Source organism: Mizuhopecten yessoensis, unplaced genomic scaffold (genome assembly GCF_002113885.1).
Source record: "Mizuhopecten yessoensis strain PY_sf001 unplaced genomic scaffold, ASM211388v2 scaffold2711.2, whole genome shotgun sequence".
Lineage (NCBI taxonomy): Eukaryota > Metazoa > Mollusca > Bivalvia > Pectinida > Pectinidae > Mizuhopecten > Mizuhopecten yessoensis.
In genome coordinates this window covers 2017015-2033690 of record NW_018485984.1, presented here as the reverse complement: position 1 = coordinate 2033690, position 16676 = coordinate 2017015, and the positions used below count along the sequence as shown (strand labels likewise).

The 16676-nt window shown below is 34.9% G+C and overlaps 1 pseudogene; it reads left to right on the top strand.

Moving 5' to 3' along the window:
• The first annotated feature begins 4463 nt into the window (after positions 1-4463).
• Positions 4464-5323, top strand: LOC110445085 (annotated as a pseudogene).
• Positions 5324-16676: the final 11353 nt, after the last annotated feature.

Sequence of the window (16676 nt, the reverse complement as noted above, 5' to 3'; positions counted from 1 at the left end):
TGACGATGACGCTATTACAATTTTTGAATGAGTCAAAATGCTTATTTAAGAATAGCACACTGTTTCTATTTGTTGTATCGAGTCAGAATTGTGCAGGCAATGTTTTCAATCATGGGATCTAGAAGTATATGCTAGTATCATTATTTGCATCCGCGATGCTACAGGGGTTACGCTCACTTTCGCTCTCTGGGTCACCACTGGAATATGTCATAGCAAAACTGAAGGCACGCGGCCAGATATTTGACTGCTCTCAGATAAAAAAAAACACCTGACCAATCTCTAGGCTGATACCTGTCCTTTGAAGAATAAGAGGAGCGACACCGACTTAAAAGCCAGTCAATTTTACCGTTACATATTCACAACAACATATTCTTTGGATGATCGAACTAGTCTTCTTGTCTCAGAGCTTGATGCACACCAAGCCTTCCGATATCCAGGGGTGCAGAGATCGAAAGTGAGCATAACCCCTGTAGTATCGAAGAGGTATTAGGTAAAACCGTTAAACCCCACCGCTGTCCACTGCCCGGTAAGGCCTTATCGCTGTCCACTGCCCGGTACGGCCTCACCGCTGTCCACTGCCCGGTAAGGCCTCATCTGTGTGACACGCTGAGACAATGACAGGTTTTCACGACGTTGATTGTGTTACTATTGTAGGTAACGTACACCCTGTGACACGACAATTACACCTGTGTGTTTGTACTGTCCAGCGAAACACAACAACTGACAAGCAGATTTTATAGCTCGTTAAACTGATCATACTGTCGTCTGTTAGTCTGGCTCTGCAATATATTGTCCATTGGTCATTTTATTGTCCGCGCGGTCTTCGTGCGGTCACCAGTGGTGTTAGAGCCATGTTTACGGAGCTGGATATAGGCATTACACCCCCACCAGCCGATAAGCTGTCTAACGAGATCACATTTTTATGCTCGACACTGTCCCACACTTCAAGAAACAGCCTCGTCACCTAAACTGACATCAGTGAAAAGGAACAATTGTAAATAAGTATGTGTCACTCTCATGGTTTTAGGAGAACCAACAGAAGACATTCACTTTACGCTTAGAGTGACTTTTGTTTGGATCTGTTAATGTTTTGGTTTGAAACTGTTCTCTTCTGCACCCGACTGTCCGCGTAATTGCTGTTGAGACTAAATAGCCCAGGCAAGCGAATACGCGCTAGACTAATGAACTTACTTAACAGCTATGCATATTTCATTTCTATGACCTTCAAGAAACGCAACACTTATCAAACAAAGCAGGCAAACTGTAAAACTATAAGAATCATCCCAGTAACGCTTACTTGGCTGGATAGGTTTTGACCACATGACTGTAAATTAAAACTCGTTACTGTTGTGTGACCGTCTACATGTGACCTTGCCTGAGCGAGAACATCGAACCCCATACAAACACACCCACTTCTGTGTTGTAGTCCTATTTACGTACAATACACAATTGATTGCCCATTAATTGGCATTTCGATGCATTTCAGTAAATTTATTTTCTGAATATAAATCTATTTAAAAAACTTATATCTACTATTTTTTCTTCTTCATTACAACCAATAGAATAGACACATTGAACCCAACTCAATGAATACTCCAGACAACTTAAATGTAGCATTTAAAAAAATAATATATATAGCAATTCAATTATAATGATTTATTTATTGATAATTGAGATGTTTATTTTCCTTCGTCGTTTAATCACCGACTGAAATAATGTTTTCTCATCACATTCAGTTTTCAATCAAACAAGCACCTCGTTTCTTGTGAAACATCGAAATGTTTTATGACAAAACTTCCTCGGTATATATGTTCCGTTCCGTTTTTCGTTGACGAAGTTGCTGTCCGATGGCGACTAAAATATGTCTCATGCTGTAACAAATGTGTGATATTGTTGCCCCGGAGTAAATGTGTTATATTATTGCCCCGGAGTAAATGTGTGATATTGTTGCCCCGGAGTAAATGTGTGATATTGTTGCCCCGGAGTAAATGTGTTAATGTCATATTTATATTAAATTAACAACACCCCAATCATTGTCAGAGTGGTATCTGTAAGATTCTCCATCATATGTTACCGGCTAGGTGGAGTGATACTGTTTCCAAGGTTTCACTGAATCAATAACAGATGGAAGACAGGAGAGGTTATCAAATCAGCGGAGTGGTAATGTTTTTAACATACAATTTAAAAAGGTCCTTTGCCTTTCTTTGAATTTACGCCAATAAATTAGGCTAGATATTGATTGAAATATAGAGTGGTCCGTCCAATGAATGTCCCACTATACGAGTGATGTTCTGGAAACAATATCCCCCTTACACCGTAAGGTACTATAATGACTTTATTATTGAACTAAACTGCCTGGCGATAAAGTTGAACTGTAAAGTAAACCTGTTAAACTCTATGATGAACCGATAATTATTTTTATAATCAGTAATAAATAGTTCACTTTTTCCTCTTTCGTTTTTAATTTTGTGACTTTTTACCTAATTCGTTTCCTCCCCAGCTGTTTCTAGGCCAAGGGTTGTAACCTCTTGTGTACTTTAGTTAAAAGGTAATGTGTTTATCAGATTTGACATAAATCATAGGTCATCAAAAACCTGCCACCCCTATCTGTCCGTGCCAATCTAAACGACCTGTTAATACACCAGACTCCCTTTCAGACCCCTCCAATGTGCGCCTTCATTTTGCTGATCTGATCCTTTCACTTCCTTTGCAGACATATGATATACACCAGCCACAAACCATCTTAAAACAATCTTTGCCGATACAACTGATAACATCGTGAGTGCGAGTAGGTATGAATGTGTAATTTTTAATTTATCTTTGAACGATTAATATTGGGAAAATAAAATCTTATTGGAGTGTGACGAAATGATATCCTACGACATTTGTTGTACACGCACTGTTTAGCGTACAGTAATTATTTGTAGTCTCTAGTCCAATTTTGTATACTTATATTATGCAAATAGGGATAATGTCTTTCCCCCAAAAAAACTTCTATACAGCAACATTAATTGATGTTTTTCACACTGATAATACGATGAAAAACGCTACTTGTACAGACAGGAACATAGTATTGTTATAACATAGAATCGAAGTGGCCTGTCACCAGTTGTTGCGATCTGGATTGTAGAGTCAGGGGATCAAAAGAATACCGAAGTGTCAAAAAAAGTCTTAATTCGAACTCAAAATCGATAAGATTAGGGCAAAATATGAACAGAGGACAAATTTCCATGGATACCCTCGAAAAAGAACAAGGAGAATGTGTTCCGGAAGGATAAGCGTCGTCTGCATCTACAACAGTCGCCTTGTAAACAAAGGTCAAATCCAAGTAATGCTAGGTTTTAAAGCGGGAACCGGGAAAGTGACAACGAAACCATATGTCACACTTTTGAGCAAAATGAAATCTTCGACCTTCACATGTCACGAGTGAATGGCATATTTCTTAATTAAATCATGGCGGCTAACCATTGTCTTCATCAACATGTATCTCTCGAATCCATGTGTTGTAGATTTTTATTGATATTGTTTCCATCCTGAACGGTAGTCTTCATAGACCTTCTACATAGATTTCGAAGAGTTAACATTTTAATCTTGCTCAGAAACCCAAGATGGCGTCACGCTGTGTCTGGAAATTTGAATGTTAGTTATTACATTTATATACACAGAATATCTGGAAAGTCATCTTTTACCTCACACATGTTTTCTATATTTGTAAAATGTGTAAGTCTGACATAAAAATGTATTTGTCATTGATATGGTGCTTGCCATATTCTAAAAAAAGTCTTCAGTGTTCAGTAGATAACCTAGATGAAATACGTGCTTTCTTCGAATGGAACTGTTGTGCTCATCCGGTTCGGATGCATATGTGAAGATCTGCCGACTAAATTTGCAACATTTCTACCTATGACTCAAAACGTCCTACCTGTGACTCAAACTTACCTACCTATGACTCAAAGCGTCTTACCTTTGACTCCAACCATCCTACCTATGGTCAAAACGTCCTACTTGTAAATCGTACCATCCTATCTGTGACTCCAACCATCTACCTATGACTTAAAACGTCCTACCTGTGACTCCAACCATCCTACCTATGGTCAAAACGTCCTACATGTGACTCCAACCATCCTACCTATGACTAAAACCTTCCTATACCTTTGACCCCAACCTTTCTATTATCTTCAATTCTGACTTTTCTACGCCTAATACCAACAATAAGCACCGAAAAATGAATAAAGAATAGGAATATATCTGACTTGTTTTTGTCACATTACGATAGTGGTTATCTAAGCCAGAGAGTGACACGTAGAATCCAGTAGCTGTCGTTAAGTCCTATCAGGGTCTATTCCTGAGCATCTTCTAAGATAGAACATTGTAGTGCGTTTAACTGACACATAAGTCAGAAGGGTCGGCAGTTTGTCTGTTTGTGGGAGGTACACTGCACTTTTGCTATTCAAAATGTCAAGATGACTATCACTTTTAATGATTTACTGATCATCCTGTATGTGAAACTGTAATAGAAAGAATGTAATCATTGGTTTAAATCTCACTTCGACTGTTCTAATAACATTTAATAACTCTACCAAGAAAGACAATAGTATGATGTGTGTTATGTCGCTATATTGTAAAAGTATTATCTCTTCCTCACCTGCATAAAATCGCGTGTGGTTATGCAAACAAGTTAAAATGATATAGATTTCATTCTCACAATTAACGTTTTTTTCTTAGATTTAACACTCAGGATAAAACTGAAAGTAAAAAACAGACGAGAAAAACAGAATCTGACGAGACACTTACAGAATCTGCCGGAACACCATTAGAATTTAACAGGACACCAACAGAATCTGACAGGACACCAACAGAATTAAACGGGACACCAACAGAATCTGACGGGACACCAACAGAATCTGACGGGACACCAACAGAATCAGACAGGACACTAACAGAATTGAACGGGACACCAACAGAATCTGACGGAATACCAACATAATCTGACTGGACACCAACAGAATCTGACGGGACACCAACAGAATTTAACGGGACACCAAAAGAATTTTACAGGACTCCGACAGTATTTAACGGGACACCAACAGAATCTGACGAGTCACCAACAGAATCTGACGGGACACCAACAGAATCTGACGGGTCACCAACAGAATCTGACGGGACACCAACAGAATCGGACGGGTCACCAACAGAATCTGACGGGACACCAACTGAATCTGACGGGACACCAACAGAATCTGACGGGACACCAACAGAATCAGACAGGACACTAACAGAATTGAACGGGACACCAACAGAATCTGACGGAATACCAACATAATCTGACTGGACACCAACAGAATCTGACGGGACACCAACAGAATTTAACGGGACACCAAAAGAATTTTACAGGACTCCGACAGTATTTAACGGGACACCAACAGAATCTGACGAGTCACCAACAGAATCTGACGGGACACCAACAGAATCTGACGGGTCACCAACAGAATCTGACCGGACACCAACATAATCTGACTGGACACCAAAATGAACTGAGACAAACAAAAGAGGCACAAAACGCATTCTTGGTGAAGCAAGCGTCCCTGCCACACAAATGACACTAGACCCGACTTACCCCTCTCCCCCAAATCAAGGGAACACATATATAGATATATATCTCAACCATAATAGATTAAAAATAATCTATACCAGAATTCCCCCGATGAATCATGGCTGTGCAGGCTAAAATAGCTTTTGCTTTTTTAGACAAGTATTTAGACACATGTAGAATCACAAAATGACATGTAATTGACGGCCAACAGTGCGTTTGTTGTATTCAAATTGTAAAGAAAGAGAGAAACAGATGTAATAAAGCATATGCAGACAGTCATTGAACTCGTGATTAAAAACAAGTCTGTTGGATTTTTTATTATTACAATTATCTTACAATGCGTAAGTTGAAATCCTATAATGAAAAATAACTCGCTTTGATTTCCGTATAATCAACACTTTTACATCATATTCACAGGACTAGTAGCCTGTGTGCCACTCATTACGTGACGAAACATCTCATTTGTACTGACGAATTAAATAACGTGTAATTATAATTCTATATTTTTTTCTTATAAATATTTATAAATATGAACTGATGCTATCTATATCCAGTCATTTACAGGGTAATCATAGTTTGTTTAATTAATTTAAAAAAGAAGTAATTATTAGTAGTGAATTCAACAGGGTTGTTTGATGTGATGCCTTTCGTTACAACACTGATGGTGCTGTAGAACGAGAATCGTGATCAAAGGGTTTTGTTTTAACTAACTACATTATTATGATTGGTATACACTCATATTTGATTTTTAGAGAATTCAATACTTCACTAAAATTACTTTTTTTTTTCACGAGAGATTATTTTTTGCGTTAATTAGCGAAGAGACTCTTTCACAAATTGATATCTTCCGTAAAACGTAATTCCATGGATAAATGCAATCAGTGTTGTAATTTCATCATTTCAAACGCATATTGAAGTTTCGTGTAAATATTCCTACATATTTAATTCGTAAAATAATGCACAAAAGCTATAAAGTGACCAGCAAAAATGTTAAAAAGACTGTTTCAAATATATGCTATTAATATTTTATTTTCTTTTTTATTTTGCTATCAAACTTTTACTAGGGAAACATTAATAAAAGTATAACATGGAGTTTTTTACGATAGCACTGCCTAATAAGGACCATATAGTCAGTCGCTATCATATACAACACACATGTCGTAAACCCATTTTAGATGTGCCCAGACATTGGACAAAATAGCGACCCTGCAATCCTAATTTTTCCTCACTAAATGAAGCAATTATCACTGTGTTTGACCTTTAACTCCATATGAAATGTATAAAAAAAAACCTAGAACAACACATAATCAAGGTAAGAACAGAATCAAAATCGGTTCAAAATGGCAAACAGAAAGTATCGTTCCTATCAGCACTGGTATCAATGTGGCATAAAATTACATCAATTATCTCGACTGTTCATATATAATTCAAATATCTTTATGTTATGATGCTATTATATAATGCTCCAAACATATGCTGAACAAATTGTTATTCATCAATAAAATATGCTTGAATGAATAAATGAATAGATGATCTATAATACAATTTTAACTTTTCGTTTATGGTGTTTACGGCTGAAGTTTGTTTAAACTTAGATCTTGGTAGATTGGTGTTCGACAAATAAGCCAGCAAAATACCCCGAAATAATGAGGACACCCGCAGAACCAGTTTCGTGCAAATTTTAGAATTAATGTATACTGCTACTGCACCCGAACTAGCGGTGAAACCCGAAAATAACTATTCATTATGAACTTAAAACGGATGCAAGTAAAGTCATTAAATTCTGATTATGACAATTTTATAAATAATGTTGAAATAATTCGCGAGCACGTCACGGCTCATTTCCACGACCGTTGTGTGGGTCATTATCTTTAATTATCATATCAAAGAGAATTAAGTTCGTTTTATCACTCAAAGCATAACGCATTGTTATATTGAGCAACAGAACAAAACCCTGTTCAAAGCAAAGCTCGACGGATAAGATTTCAGATTTTATTTCCAACACTCAGACACATGAAAATGTGTAACATGAGGTACATATACATGAATTCATATAGTAAATTTTGACAGGATGGACAGGTGCATGCATGTATACAAGCAAAATTGTATTGACACTCAGACACAAAATATGTATTACATGATGAAATAAAGTTGCAGATATGGAAAATAAAGTACAATATGCATATTTGTATACACATGTATAACTGAAAGAATGGACAGTTCAATTTAGAACCGGTACGGTATAGTAACATGATATGACATACAATGGAAAATACAAAGCAAACATAAAAAACAACCATGCATATAATTCCCAAGTTATTTAACTATTAACAGTTATACATATGCATCATTCATAAAAGAGGAGCCATTTTGGTTAGGAAAATAGATAAACCTGTCAGAACTCGTTGATTGCATAATGATAAAAGACCTTTAAACTTATAAATATTTGGGTTTGTGCAATAATAACGGGGAATATATTTGTTACGTAAGGTGGATATAGTTATATTATTACATTCAAATATATAATGAAATTCATCTCCGACACTTTCCGCGCACAAATTACATAGTCGATTATCTCGGGGTATGTTATACCATCTACCTGTTTCAATTGGAAACTTCAAATTCGAGGTGCGCAGTTTTGTTATTGGTGTTCTGATATGTTCTGGCAGATTTAATAAATATTTTTCTAGACCAAATTCCGTTTTAAATAGAGTGTAGAACTGCCCACGAGATGAGCTAGTAATGTCATCGAACCATTGCTGTACAAAGTGATCGTTAAGCCGTTGTTTTAAAATGCATTTGTAAAATCCATCAGGCATATGTAATTTATTATCAAATATGTAAGAAAATCCCGTTTCATTGAAAATACCTTTTATATAGTTAATCCATTTGAACTGAAGAGTATCATCGTTTTGCATATGTAAAGCTAGTCGTAGTAATATGCTGCTGAGTTTGTTTTCATTACTAATTATTCTATTCCAAAAACCTAACATTCTTAGTTTAACATTTATTTCCAATGGCACACGACCTAGCTCGCCATAAATCATAAAATTAGGCGTTGTGGATCTCACTTTAAGAATTCTTTTACAAAATTTGAGATGAATCTGTTCGATTATTTTCAGGTTTTCGAATCCCCATACATCCGATCCATACAATAGAATCGGTTCCACTAAAGAATCAAATAGTTTTAATTGTAAATCTATAGGAAGAGAAAGGTTCCTGATTTTTTTGTAGATAGCAAATATTGACTTTTGGGCCTGGTTGATCAATCTGCGTCTTGCGTTTACAAAACTGCCNGGAATTTCTGAAAATGAAACACTGTCATCAGCGTATAGGAGCACAAAAAATTCCAAAAAAATATGTAGTTCATTATACAGCTTATCCCGTACAATTTAGAGTGGCACACAACTTAAAGAAGCAAAATAAATTTCAATGTCATTGAGAAATACTGAAAAATGAAAGGGGGATACATTTTCCCCTTGTCTAACCCCGATCAAGCAGGGGAAAAATCTGACGTTTTCGAATTGAATTGAACACATGATTTAATATTATTATACATGTTATAGATAACTTTGAAACATTTCTCGTTTATATTGCTGCTATGTAATTTTTGCCACAGACCTGCCCTCCAGACGGTATCAAATGCCTTTTTAAAATCAATAAAGGTACAGTATAGTTTTTTGCCACTTGAAAGATATATAGAAATGAGAATATGCATAATAAAAACGTTGTCTATAGTTGAATGACCTTTTCTGAACACTGCCTGATATTAAATTAATTTGTTTTTCATATTCATTAAGACGGGTATTGATAATTGAAGTAAATAGTTTACCAAGAAAAACTAATTAAAGTGATAGCTCTATAATTATCAGGGTCTTCTGGACTTCCCTTATTTTTGTATATTGGTTTGATAATACCGACACTCCAACTTTCCGGAATAATTCCCGTGTCTAATATTATATTGAACAATTCACAATAGACTGTGGTCATTTCCGGTGGGAAATTTTTCAGATATTCATTTAAAATGCGGTCGGGGCCGGACGCTTTATTATTTTTTAATGATTTTATAGCTTATAATAAGGAACAATGCATTTTAATAATTATAAAGTACTCGTTTCAGACACATGGAAGGCCTACTGTGTGTCATAGAAGAATGATTAAAAACTGGTTCGTACAATGAAGCCGTGTTGTTCAAGTAAATGCTATATGGAGGAATTAATAGACAATGGTAAGTGGCTGTGGTTTCCTATCCAATTACAACAAGCGGATTCCATTAAATACGCCCGGAGAACAGTTGTTTTATGGCGATTTCGTAAGTTAAGGGACCGCGTTGGCCAAGTGGTTAAGTTCTATATGCAAATAAAATAATATTGTGCCACTAAAGTTTGTCGTTTGGACCCCCTCCCCNCGAGAAATAGCTCAGAAAAAGGGCATGCTGTAACTTTTTTCGACCAATAAGGTCAGATATACGTAGGCGGCCATAAAAAATGACAGCAATCTTCACCGCTCGATATCAACAGCTGTAATAGACACAGTATGCAATAATAAATAGTATTGAATTACACTGCATCCTACAGCTTTATCGTCCTTTTCGGATTCAGCGGAATACCAAGAAATGAATCAAATATTAAAATTGGTTAAAGGTGATGAAAACCAAACAAAGTAAATAGTTAACTGGCTCATATGACTATTTGTATAAACTTTATTTATTTTACAACAAATTTTAAACAAGTTATTTAAACTTATATTAATCACTCTTGTTGGCCCGAATGTTAGCGCGTGGGGGGTCTTAGTGTAGGAGGAAACCGCTAAAATATTCTATCAAAATGTAAATATAAATAATGAATATTTTAGCAAATATTGTTATGATCCTGTAACACACATTTCTATTGCTGACAAACTTACTTACCGGGCTTTATAAAGTTTGTCATCAATAGCAATGAGTGTTATATGACCATAACAACATTTGCTAAAACATTAATTGCTTAAAAAATGTTACAATTTACATCCTTCTGTTACAATAGATTTTTTTTAAACTTTAATGAGTGTTTCGTGTACACCCGTGCCAGAATAAATTCCAGCTTCGAGACTGCGACAAATTTTTAAAATAATTGAAATATAACCCTGACCGATAATGTTGTTGTCGCTATGGTATGTTTTTCAGTTCCTTTTCGAGTTAAATCTCTAACGAGACTTTGCTACGATATTAACATTTGTCTGTTGATATTATAATGTATTCATAGCAATGTTTCCTTATTCCTATTCTCAATGTTAGCCTGCAAAATACAAAATTAACTGAGCACCTACCTATATTAACCCTTCTTTTTTTTTTTTTTTTTTTTTTTTTTTTTTTTAAAAAAAANCATTCCTGTTCTCAATGTTAGACTGCAAAATACAAAATTAACTGAGCACCTACCTATATTAACCTATTTAAAAAAAAAAAAAAAAAAAATCCATTATCTACCCTTATCTACGTATATAAGTACCTATTTCTATCAACGCATCCAAGTATCTTCCTTTTTAAAAATATCTACCTATACACTTATTATAGCAAAAAAATTATAATAAAAATTATAGAAATTTTTACAAGTGTATTACATTGCAAACATTGTAACACATTCATTATTAATTGTAGTCCAATATCAAGAAATAGCAAAATGAACATAAAAACTATGATGTTATTTTTTTTAGACTATTTAAGAAATATTTCCAAATTTTTGGCCTCTAGCATCACCGATGAGTCATAGAAGGACGAAACAGCTGTATGATGTGGTGTAATTCATTTTTGGCATACTGTATCTATTACTAAATTTTAAACGTTCAATTACCTGCGTGTGTTACTCTCATCTTTCTTAATTAGATCTATATGAAAATATATTATTTCTCATGAGCTGCTCAAATGATTTTTACCACATATTATCGAAGACCAGTTGCAAATCTACCACATCTACTCATACAGAAATTTAGATATAAAACATTATTGATTCTCAGAGATACGTAAGAACTTAGAAGTTCAAGTCTTGGACTCCAATCCACCTCAAGTCCACCATCCGCTTCGGATGGTTCTCAGGATCCGCCACAGTTCCATCAGTAGATATACACTTTTGTTTTGGCATCAGTTTTGGTATAGTAACATCCCTGTGGTATAGTGATTTTTTAATAAAAAATCATATAAACAGGTAAAAAGCTAGTAGTCAAATCTCAGAGCAGCAGGTACATGCTCATTCATGCATTACAAGGAAAAAATACTCACTTTTATGATTTTCCTAAAAATTAAATATTGAAATAGAAAAACATTCTCATCACACCAGTTTGCTAGCAATTAATAAGATAAGTTGCACCAATAATATGTAGTGATATCAGGTTTCATCATATACACAACAGATACTTGAATATTTTTTCGTGTTCAGCAAACATTTTCCCCTCTTCCCAGCTTCATATCTTTACTTCCAGTACGGCAAAATGGTCAGATGTATTTCGAATTCTATAACGAAAGTGACGAATTCAACATTTCGCTATTGTTTTCTTTCCTTTCCTCAGTTGCAGCATACCAGCATCACTTTTTGTAGTTGTTTGTTCGCTACTCCAGAACCTGTTGTCGTTTGTTGGTCTAGGGGACACATCGTCCTTTCTATAACTTTGCGTCCTTGTATGGTGATGTTGTGGTGCGTTTTATCCTTGTCTACTGGCGGTGTGGCCCTTTTTTGTCTTTGTTTGCTGACGTTGTAGAAATGTGTCCCCGTGTGCTGAAGTTGTGGATATTTTGTCCCTTTGTAATGATGGTTTGGACATTTTGTCTCCTTGTTCTGACAGAGTGGTACATTTTGTTCCTGTGTGCTGACGATGAGATACATTTTGTCTTTATATGCTGATGGCATGGATATTTTGTCCGTGTGAGATGACAGTGTGGATATTTTGTCCGTGTGAGATGACAGTGTGGATATTTTGTCATCGGGTGCTGATGTTGTGGACATTTTGTCCCCGTGTTCTGACATTGTGGCCATTTTGTCCTTGTGTGCTATAAACAAAAAAACCCAGTATGTTCCAATATTCAAATTTATCGCCTTTATCAAAACATCTTGGAATTTGTGTTAATAAATGACAATTAAAACAAACATCAGTCAACATATACTAAATAACTACAAACATAAAGTTTGGCATATGTTGTAATTGCCTCCTGCTGATACATATTTATGTATTCAAACATATAAAATAATGTAAATTCCAGATATGTATATAATGTATATTTATTACACAAATCATGAAATTCGAAATTTGTACATTATATCTGATTTCTAAACTATGTCAATGACATTAACAAAATGTTTAAATGACGTTTTATGATTCGTCTTAATGGAACCATGAGAATAGGAGAAATCAGTATCTGCCTATAGCGTGTCAAGACTGTCAATAATTGATTTGTGTATATATAGTAATTCGTTGTACACATTTTCATTTGATTATTTCTGTAATTACGTCAATATACCTTTACTTGAACGATATTGCTGGGACATTGTACATACACGATCTTATACAAGAAGAAACATGTATATATCATTGTTGATTTAATTCCATTTTTCCTTTGAAAAACAACATAAATTTACGTGGTATCAACCCCCTCAGTACCACAATTACTTAGTGAGTATTATGCTTTGACGTGCTACCAGAAATCAGTCCTCTTGTCATCACGTTTCACGCCTGTTATCGTTAAATCACCCCAGTGTAAGTCTTTGCAGTGACAATGGCCGTACGCTCCGTAAAACGCCACTTGTTATTGATCAAATGTGAGTGTTTATATATTTCCGCTACCATTAACCAAATTGTCGTCTGATAGAACGAGAATGACCTTGGAAAGTGCCCCTGATGACCTAGAGTCACGACAGCAGCCTCCGTACCTACCATGACATTAAAGTTTTAAAGACAAAACAGCTCCCATAGTTGATGATCAGGAAAGTGTGACGGTTAGGCGTCACCAATACCACAGCATTTAGTCTCATTCTCTCAACCCGAAGATAAGTATGTGTAATCTTAAAAGCCCATACTTTAACTCTGTACAGAGAGAATTGTTTGTTATAAGTACTTATCGTAATTTAATGACTAATTTAAATCACTACATCGTACTATCCTAACCAGTGACACATTCCTATCTGTAAACGATGTCTGTAATTACATTTGTAAATGTTGTAGATTCTATACACGGTTGATAAGCTTCCCATGCAAGGTGTAGTCGTCAGTTTGTCGTCAGTCTGTCGTCTGCTTTCTGTACGTGCAAGAATACAATCCCCAGATATTCATTAATTGTTTTATCGACCAGTTACTGCTCTCAGACTCAGTGAATTATGTATAAGCAATGGCATTATATGTCTGAGCGTTTTATAATTTATACACGATTCATTCAGTATGGGTCACTATGAACGATCTATCCTAAACACAACGGTATGGGGATTCTGTGATGCAACAGACTTTCTAAGTCATTCATTGTAAGTCACGAATTCAAATCTTAAGGATTGGGTAAAATAAACATAGGTGTACCGTTGTAAGTACCGAAACGTAGGTATTGCTGTATAATATCAGATCGTTCATCAAAAGTTTCAGTGATCATTTTAGTTTGATTTATACAAATTATTATAAATCGGGAAACTTAAATACCTCTGATACAGAACGCGATCGTAAACATAATGATCTTGTCGATTATTTATAAACTGTTGTTTTACAACGGAAATACATTTCTAATTGATGTGTGTCTGTCTATCTATAAAAAAAGATATATAGATAGTGATGTTCTTTTATATGGCTACATGTGATGTTATTGCAGAGTGAATAACACTAATAGAATAATAGTATTCTGAGAAACTAATGAAACCAAAATATATTTTGAACAAAATTTCTTTTCAAAAGAAATAAACGAGGACAAATAAAACGTCTTTTTTAAGTTTTTTAATTTCTCACTTGAACACATGTATGAATATATAGTATGCAGGTAAATTTGCAATGGGTAGTTATTTTATTATTCGTCAAGTGTGCATGATTAATCCTTCTTCCGAACGTCGTTTATCTTCTCTGAACAGTTGCAATATTGCTTGGCAACACTTGCTATCCCTGCAGGCTTTAGGGGCTGCTCTCCATTGTTGCGCCTTTATGGATTGGATAATCTTATAAGGTGACTTATTTCAATGGCTTACGTCACTGCAGGTCGATCTTAGTTTAAACAATATTTTATTTCATCATTTAAACACTACATTACAATACAGTGCAGATACAACGAGGGTCGGAAAACAAGCTATAAACTTATATAAATTTCTCTCCTCTAGTACAGCTGCAGCAATTTACACGGACCTTTACACACATATTTGATGAGACGGACAAAACATCATTAAAATAAAAGAAAAAATACTACAGATATACACTATTTAATTGATAGTAAATGACATTGACAACGAGCTGTTACTTATTAGGGAATAAAAAGAAAATTGATTGATAAAGATTCCGAAGGAATCACATAGAAATAGTTACCTCAGTGGTGTAAAGGAAAACTAATTCAGATGTGCAATAGCCATTAAAATCTGCTGCTGTTGACGACAAAATTCTGCACGGAAATGAATATTTCTGCATTTTCCCTATCATTTAGTGTGTGATCACCCCATAAAAGAACATCTACATTGTCATGAATATTGGATTTTAAAATTATATCAGATAAGTACTGCTGTCTGTTACTAGTATAATTAATACAAATAAATAAAAAATGAAAGTTGTCCTCTATCAGAAAGCCACAAACACAACTAGGTGAGTCAGAAAGGTTTTTGTAGAATAAATGTTATTTTAATAAGCTACATTTGAGTCGGAGTGTAGCATGGAGTATTTGACCTTTGCGATTACCAGTATAAAATAGTTTGGTGCATGTCTGATACTGTTATTATCAAGATGTGGTTTTAGAACCTTAACTGATGAATTGTCTCTAATATTTATAGCTAGTTCATTCCAGAGGCGAATTGAAGGAGGTAAAAAAGATTCATTATATAAGTTTGTTCGTGCTTGTACAGTCTGATGTAAGTCGGATCTTCTTGTATTGTATGTATGATTGTCGGAAGTTCTTGAAGGGACTAGAGAAGATAGATTGTTAGGCGATATTTTGTTGACCATTTTATGATACTTTATTTATTGTGTTTTTTTACGACGATCTGCTAGTTTTCCCGTTTTAGTGTCTCTATATAGAAGTTCTATATAAGCTAATTTGGTACCCCCTGTAACAATTCTGGCTGCCTCTAGTTGCACACTTTCTAATATTGTCCCCGACTATGTCAGCATATTCCAGAAGGGGTCTTATAAATGATAAATAAATTTGTTGTAAATAATTTCTATCAAGTTTGAATTTTAATTTTCTTAATACATTTAGACGTTTTGAAACAGATTCTATATTTCCGGTTAGAGTCACGATGGTGAACAGACTTCGCACAAACGCTATTCGCACTGTTCTTCCAGTCGTTGTAAGTCTTAGACTTGTGATAATAATATTAATAATATTGTATTATATTTACCATATAACATAATTGAGATTAATTAATCTGTGATATGAAGTGAACGCTATATGGAAGTACATGCACTTGTGGTTATGGAGATGGCCAAACTAGTCTTTTTCTTGTGTAATTAGGTTGTATTCAAATCCCAATTTTAGTATGACTATTTACTTATTCTATTTGCCTTTCTTTTTTCTCTTTCTATGTCTTACCCTTCTTCTATTTTCTATCTCAGCTGCCAGACTAGTTGTTCCAGTCAGTAGGCCTTGCACATGTCCAGGTTAATGGAAGGTATTAAAATATTATCGGCAAATTGTCAGGGATTGGGTGATAAAACCAAGAGAAAGGATGTTTTTTCATATTTAAGGTCTAAAGATTTTAATATCTATTGTATACAAGATACTCATTTTACTGAAGAAATTGAAGGAATAATTAGGACAGAGTGGGGATATGAGTGTTACTTTAACTCTCTGAGGTCAAATTCTAGGGGGGTTGCAATATTATTTAATAATAATTTTGAGGTGAAGGTTTTAAAGGTTAAAAAGGATTTGACTGGGAATTTCATAGCA